This window comes from Symphalangus syndactylus, chromosome 19, assembly GCF_028878055.3.
Source record: "Symphalangus syndactylus isolate Jambi chromosome 19, NHGRI_mSymSyn1-v2.1_pri, whole genome shotgun sequence".
Lineage (NCBI taxonomy): Eukaryota > Metazoa > Chordata > Mammalia > Primates > Hylobatidae > Symphalangus > Symphalangus syndactylus.
This window is the reverse complement of record NC_072434.2, coordinates 71958565-71966506: the sequence shown is the minus strand read 5'-3', so window position 1 is coordinate 71966506 and position 7942 is coordinate 71958565. Positions and strand designations below refer to the sequence as shown.

Below are 7942 nucleotides of genomic sequence, written 5' to 3'. Positions count from 1 at the left end.
AATTTCAGAAGGAATTAGCCATGCTTGCAGGCAGACAGTGGGTCCAGTTTGGAGAATCTGACCCCAGTGACAAGTCCAGCTCCTTAGGGATTTTTTTTTAATTTTTAATTTTTAGTTTTTTGTAGAGATGGGGTCTCACTATGTTGCCCAGACTGATCTCAAACTCCTGGCATCAAATGATCCTCCCACCTTGGGCTCCCAAAGTGCTGGGATTACAAGCATGAACCACCATGCCCAGCCCTCCTTAGGAATCTTGATAAAAGATGTTAATGGAAAACTGGATTAAGATCTAACATACTTAGATATTCTGCCAGGCTCCTTGAAGCTCCAGAAGTCTTTGATTCTGTGTCTTCTTGGCTGTAGCACAGTCTAAGAGTCAGAATTTTTGCCATTCTCTAGGCAGTGTAACGTTTGCACTGTGTGTGTGTGTGTGTGTGTGTGTGTGTGTGTGTGTGTGTCTGTTCTGTGAGCTGCCACGGCCACCGCTGCAGGCTGCAGCTGGTGTTGACGGTGCAGAAGCGCTGAGTCACTGGCTGTTTAGCGACCCTTACATCACGTTCCATTGTCCTTTCTTCCTTTCTAGGCTTTGAGAGCCCTTTCAGTGTTTTAATTTTGTTTTGTTTTTGCCCAGGGCCTCTCCCTGGTGGGAAATCAGGGTGTAAAAACCTAGAGGGTGCTGGGGCTCCCGAACAAAGCTGTGCAGAGGGGCAGCGGGTCCCTGCAGGCTGCTGAGGACACCCAGCAACCCAGATTCACGTGCTGGAAGCACACGAGGGCCCTGGGCCAGCCCCAGCGGGGCCCCGGAGCCCCAGGGTGGGCTCTGACTCACATTTTTCTGCAGCTCTCCCTGCTGTGCTGGTTTCAACTGGAGCTGATGAGTTTAACAATCTCTTTATACGTTCTGAATCCAACGTTCTTTGTGCCTGTTTTAGCACAAGTGTAACAGGTGGTGCTAATTATCAGTGTGACATAAATTCTTAGAGAGGTAGCCTCCAGAGAGGGCTATACAGACTTTTTTAAATGACTATTTTGACCCAACAAGATTGTCACTTTATTACAGTTGTTTTATTATTAAAAAATACCTATGTATTATGGAAACATTGGGGAAAAAAAAAAAAGTCATAAAGGATGAAGTAAAGGTTATTCGTATTCCACCACCCACAGATGATCACATTTTGATATATAATCTTCTAATATTTTTTCTAAATATGGATTGATATGCATGTACGTTTTACATAATTGGGCCCACATTGTGCATTTTATTTAAACTGAGAAATATGCTGTGAATATACTCTTACGTCATTGAGCCATATTCTAGAAGTGCTGCAAATTAATGCAGTATGAGCAGAGAGATAAGATACATCTTGGATTGTTTTATTTGCTGTCAGTTCATTTCTATTTATAGGATCTTTCTCTTGCCAGAATAGCCTTATTTACAAGTCCTGTCCCTTCCTCCCACCCCTGTAAGGTAGCTAAAGCTTTTTCTCAGGTAATCATCCCACACTATCTCTGCTTTTTCTTTTACTTTTTTTTTTTTTTTTTTTGGTATATAAACTATTTATTAACAGACAAGGCCTACAGACTTAGTCATTCTTGGACACACCCACAGTACAGCCATGGCAGCCAGTGGTCTTGCTGTGCTGGCCTCAGACACGAAGGCCCCAGAGGTGGTGCAGCCCTCTATGAGCCTCAATCTTCTTCAGTCGCTCCAGGTCTTCACAGAGCTTGCTGTCCATTGGCTAGGATCTGCCTATATTTTCCAACCTTTACATCCTTCTGTCTGTTCAAGAACCAGTCTGGGGTCTTGTACTGGCATGGATCCTGCATAATGGTGATCACATGTTCCGCCTCATCCTCAGTTCTCCCGCCCTCTTGGTGAGGTCAAAGTCTGCTTTCCTCAACACCGCATGAGCAGATCTTTGTCCCACAGCCTAAATGGCAGTGATGGCAAAGGCTTTTTTTCCACTGCCCGCTGATGCTGGCGTTGAGTACTCACAAAATATGCTGGAACTCTTCAGGGATCACTAGAGACATGGTGGCTGCAGAGGCGGCAGCGTGTAGGGCTCCTGTGGAAGAGAATCTCTGCTTTTTAAAAAATGCTTTCTGGGAAGCCCTAGGACCAGCTAAAATCTATCTGGATCAGTAGTTCTCAATCTTGAGCTCACATCAGAATCTCCTGGAAGGCTTGTCAAAGGAGATTGCTGGGCTTCACCCCTGAAGTTTCAGTAGGGCTGGGGTGGTAGACACGTTCCCAGGCAAATGTTGCTCATGTTGATTCACTACTGAGAACCACTGATTTGGGGGAATGGATGAACAATTTGCTTCCTCCAAGCCCTCTCCCAGTGTTCCTTGGCTACTTGTCTTTTTCCCTTAGAGCATTTATTTTGTCTCCAAATTCTTTGCTTGTAACCACTCCCTATGCTGTCTTCTCGTGGTGTCATTCATGCATACAAAGGACAGAAATATTTTCTTAATGGAGGGCTGGAATCCAAAGGGTTCGAGGAGCCCCCCAGTACCCATGAGAGTAGAAGCCAGGGTGATTCGTCCTTCCCTGTCACTGCGGCACAGTCTCCTGAAGAGCTGGCTCAAAAGGAAATGCACAGATGCCCAGACTATTTGTTAAAGGAAATGACACATTATCCTCTTCCCAACATCTGGTCATTCCTGAAAGACAGGCAAGCCCTGATAATACTGTTGACTCACTAGAAGCCTGTGTCTTCTTTCTCGAGGGAGGTGGAGACGATCTAAGGAGGATAGAATTCTATTTTTGTGTCGGCCCAAGGGGACGCCTTGGGGAGGGGGCGAAGGGTCACCCACATCGCTGTTCTGTTCTGGGAGCCAGGAATGCATACTTCCTTCCTGTCCGGCCCTGAGCAACAGTCTCTTTCTTAAGTCTCAGATCTTCCACAGAGAGCTGGAAAGATTTTTAAATGCCATGGTGGGCTGGAATGACTGGACACCAGTGTAGATGGACTGGTGAAATGGGAAGAGGAGATTTGGCAGGACACAGGGTGTTGAGGTTGCAGCAAAGGCAAGAGAGCTGTGTTGGGTTGAGTGACTGTCACGCTGTGCAGTCAGGGCTCAGAGGGACTCTGGCTGCATCTGGCTGCCTCTTGATTAGGAAATGCATGTATTTTTTTTCATCTCTAAGTCATCTTCTAGGGGCTAAACATGGAGAAAGAATAAGAGGGGTGTGAGTAGGGTGTCTGCTTAATTAACCTGGAGGACTTGCCCAGGTTGACTTTGCACAGGTAAGGAGAAGTAATACCCTGAAATCCACCTGGAGATCCGGGGGGACGCCCTCCAGCATCTCAACCAGTGGATTAAGTGAAGCTGAGTTCTGAGAGAAGGAAGTTTTGTTCTCATCAAACTAATAGAGGGCCTCCTGGACTAGGGAGGGGATGGGGAGAAGTGAAGAGAGGTGGGGAGGGCACCTCTGCCTTTGGATCTAAGGGCATTTATTGTGCCAGGCCTTTGTTTTGTTCCAGCCAGGGCACTCTGGTGAAGGCATCCTGGGAATTTGGCCTGCAAACAGAAAGGGCATTTCCTTGTGTGGGTTTCCTGTTTAGGTCTGCGTAGAAACCCAAAGGATCGCTTGGCCTCATAAATCCTCCAGACATTGCTGGTGTAGATGCTCTGGCCGGATGCCATGGGAAAATCGCACAGAAATAGAAGAAGGGAGGAAAGCACATTTACTCTCAGGATGCTGGGTGGGTTTCAGGCTCCCTGCCTTCAGATCTGTAAACAGAGGAGGTTGGGCTAGAGGAGATGATCATTCAAGTCCCCTCCAGCTTTGACAATCTCACGTTCCATTTCCCTCTCAAGCGTCAGCGGGAGCTGGCACTGTGCAGCTCAGGCATGGGAGCCAGCTGAGTAGCTCACCAAACAGAAGCATGAAGAAAATTTCAACCAAAAAATCAGAAAGTTGCCCTGGAATATCCTTTAGGCTCCTTCACAGAAAGAAGGTGCTTTTGAACTCTGGTATTTCCCAGACTTTCCTAGACACTTAGCGTATCCCAAAGATGACAGCTACCAGGGTCAGGAGTTGTGGAGTCTCGTAGATGGGTTTTGCCACAAAGCAAGTTTGCAGAGCCGGCAGTGAATAAGGTGTTCGTTAGGAGACATCACCCATTTCAGGTTTCTTTTTTTACTTCCTGTTTCCCTCAATTTCTGTATATGTCAAATTGCAGTTTGGCATTCACACTTGTTGGTTTAATGGGAGAGGCCATGTTTTCATTCTTAATCTGTGGCTGAATTCAGATTCTGCGCAGACTCTACTTGGAGACTGACCAGACTTTAGGTCAGTTGGGAAAGTCATGGGGCAAAAACGGGATTTCTTATGGAGATTTCCTGTGTCAACCAAAGCTTTGTTCCAGTAAGAACATGCTCATCATCTTCAACGATGCCTCTTGAGTTACCTTATTTTCTCATTTATCCTTTGCATCATTTAGAAAATGTGTTATATAGAACTGTCTTTTTTGGGAGGCAAATAATAAAATGATATTGAGTAACATTAAATTAATTGCCTGTAGTCGGACAATGCAGCGTTCTGGTAAATTAATTGGATATTTTACTTAAGCAGGGGTAGACCCACTTATGCAGCAACACTTTTCAAGACAAGATTGCCCCCTTAGAATTCAGCATGGCTCTATCCTCAGTTCTCTCGGGTGCTAATTGTGGCATTTGTCTATGAACCTCATACCCTCAAACATGTCCTTACAGATAAACACACCCGCAAAGGAAAATCACTTGCAAGGTCCCATTCTGTTATTTCTTTTCCAGATTTTGCTTTTATGTGTCTGAAATACATTCTTCTTTTCCTCCCACCAGCTCTGAGCTGTTTCTTCAGGGTGGAAGAAGAAGGAACATGATGGGAAGTTCTAAGCTTTCTGGGTCAGTGCTCCCTAGAACAGTAATCCTGACAAATGTGCTTTAAAAGGGAGTCCTGCGGTCACACAGGGGTTGGGAAATGCATGTTTGCATTCTGCTGTGTTAAAAGCTCTGAAAATTCATGCAATAAAGAAACATATTTGACTTTAGCTCTAGCTCAGCATTTCCCAAACTTATCTGATCAAGAAAATATCTTTTTATATTATGTATATAGCAGATATTAACAAATGGAGGAATAAGTGTTCTACGTGACACTTTGAGAAATGCTTCCTGCTGAAAAATAGAGTTCACTGTCTTATATTTAGTACTGGGGATAAATATATGTATTTATAGTATATAATATGAATATTTATAATATATATGTTATATATTATAGGAATCTATATTATAGGATGTAATGTTATATAACATAAATATAAATATATTTATAGTGATAATATAAATATTTATATAAATATTTATAATTTATATTTATATTATATTAAATATATAATTATATATTACATTACATATAATTGTATTATGTATTTAATATAATATAATATAAATATAATTGTATAATTATAATTTTATTTGTTTATTTATTTTTTTTTTTTGAGATGGAGTCTTGCTCTGTCACCCAGGCTGGAGTGCACTGGCAGGATCTCTGCTCACTGCAACCTCCACCTCTGGGGTTCAGGCAATCCTCCTGCCTCAGCCTGCTGAGTAGCTGGGACTACAGTTTCCTGCCACCACACCCAGCTAATTTTTTTGTGTTTTTAGTAGAGACAAGATTTCACCATGCTGCCCAGGCTGGCCTCAAACCCCTGACCTCAAGTGATCTGCCTGCCTCAGCCTCCCAAAATGCTGGGATTACAGGCGTGAGCAACCGTGCCCAGCCTATAATTATAATTTACATTTATAATTTATATTCATAATATTTATATTATATATAAAGTGAAGGAATATATATATAACATATGATAAACATTCCCATTATATTTTCCTATGTACATACTTTATATGTGGTATGGTTTGGATCTGTGTCCCCACCCAAATCTCATGTTCAGTTGTAATTCCCCATGTGGGAGGTGGACCTGGTGGGAAGTGTTTAAATCACGGGGGCAGATTTCTCATGAATGATTTAGTACCATTCCCTTGGTACTGTCCTTGCAATAGTGAGTGATTTCTTTATGAGATCTTGTCATTTAAAGGTGTGTAGCACCTCCCCCCCTCTCTCTTGCTCCTGCTCTGGCCATGTGAACTGCCTGCTTCCTCTTCACCTTCTGCCATGATTGTAAGTTTCCCGAAGCCTCTCCAGAAGTTGAGCAGATGCCAACATCACGCTTCCTTTACAGCCCGCAGAATTGTGGCTAATTAAACCTTCTTTTCTTTATAAATTACTCAATCTCAGGTATTTCTTTATAGCAATGCCAGAACAGTCTAATACAATGTGTATATACTGTACGTGTGTGCATATCAATAATGTACTGGAAATGTTGCTGCTCTTTTCAGAATTTTCAGGATGAACATAGCTATGAAAAGATCTTTATAGAAAAAAACATTAGAAACACATCATCATTTCAATTGTGTCTATTGGTGTTTGGTCGATGACAGGTGAGTCTTTTTTTCTTTCTATTTTTGTTTCCCATGGATCTTCCACAATGAACATGAATTATTTCTATATTAGATGCAAGAAACAAAATAAATTTTAATTTTTAAAAAGAGTCCATGTACAAGGTTCCTTTCATTTGGTCTTCATGCAGAGAAGCCATCAGATGCATCCTCCCGCTTCCTAGTCATTTATCTGAGCTTGCTTGTGGTTCTATGGCACACATCTACTGAGGTCCTGCATGGCTGTTTCTGGAGCACACACAGCTTCTTCAGTTTTAGGAAAAAGTAAAGCAATTAGCACATAGTGGGAGGATCAGTAAGAGTGCAGGAAATGGCCTCATCAAGTCCACCAAACTCAGTTGTTCCTGGATTGTGTGTTCAAGAAGAAACAGATGGTCTATCAGACAGAATTCTTGGTTGCCACCAATGAAAATCTCAGTTGGAAAGTGGATTTATTGGAAATGTATCATATGGTTCAAAGAATCAGTGCAAGGCTGGAGAACCAGGTGATGAAATTGGATGAAAATCTAGGGAGGCCTCATGACCTAGCACTGTGGGAGGCCAAGGCAGGAGGATCATTTGAGCTCAGGAGTTGAAGACCAGCCTGGCAAAATAGAGAGTCCTCATCAATTAAAAAAAAAAATTAAAAATTCGCCAGGCATGATGGTGCATGCCTGTAGTCCCAGCTACTTAGGTGGCTGAGGCAGGAGGATCGTTTAAGCCCCAGGTCGAGGCTGTAGTGAGCTGTGATCACACCACTGCACTCCAGCCTGGGTGACAAAGCGAGACTGTTTAAAAAAAAAAAATCAAGGTGGCAAAGCACAAAGATAGTCTGCTTGGCATGCTGTCATTGGTGTTGTCAGTGCTGAGCACTTGTCATCATGCTGCTGGGCTCTGGCACCCCTGAACACTCATTGCTGTGCTGCTGGACACTCAACTCCAGCACAGCCACCGCCAAAACCTTCTGCCTCCCCACAGGCTTCCTGTCCTACTGGGGCCACTGATCAGCTGAACTGAGGGTAATATGCTGGTTCCCTAGCTGCTGGGGCAAAGAGAGAAACTCTCTGCCCTCTTTGGCTTTTGAAGTAGGAAATGGAGTCCTGCCTCCCTTCTTTTGGATGCTTCTTTCCAAAGGGAAAGAATGTTTAAAGGCTGGGTAGCGAGAATGACCAATAAGCATAACATTCAGGGATTCTGTAAAGGGGCTGCTAGGATCTCAGAGGGGCAGGGGAAAAAGCAGCCAACCATGCTCAGAAGTGATCTCCTCTCCCAAAGCCACATGCAGCATGGTTTTCTTTCTACTGGGAATCCTGAGATGGGAAAGGTTCTGCCAGATTTCTTGATCAGTTGGTTGAAAGTCTGCCCCTCGGAAGAACTGACCTCTCTGGATAAAAACCATACTAAATAACAAAATAAGAATGACCATTTTTTAAGGAACCTGGGGGCAGAGGAAGTATGC

At 43.4% G+C, this 7942-nt stretch overlaps 1 pseudogene; it reads right to left on the bottom strand.

The window, feature by feature from the left end:
- Nucleotides 1–1513: 1513 nt before the first annotated feature.
- Nucleotides 1514–2034, bottom strand: LOC129458284 (small ribosomal subunit protein uS13-like; annotated as a pseudogene).
- Between the last annotated feature and the right edge of the window lie 5908 nt (nucleotides 2035–7942).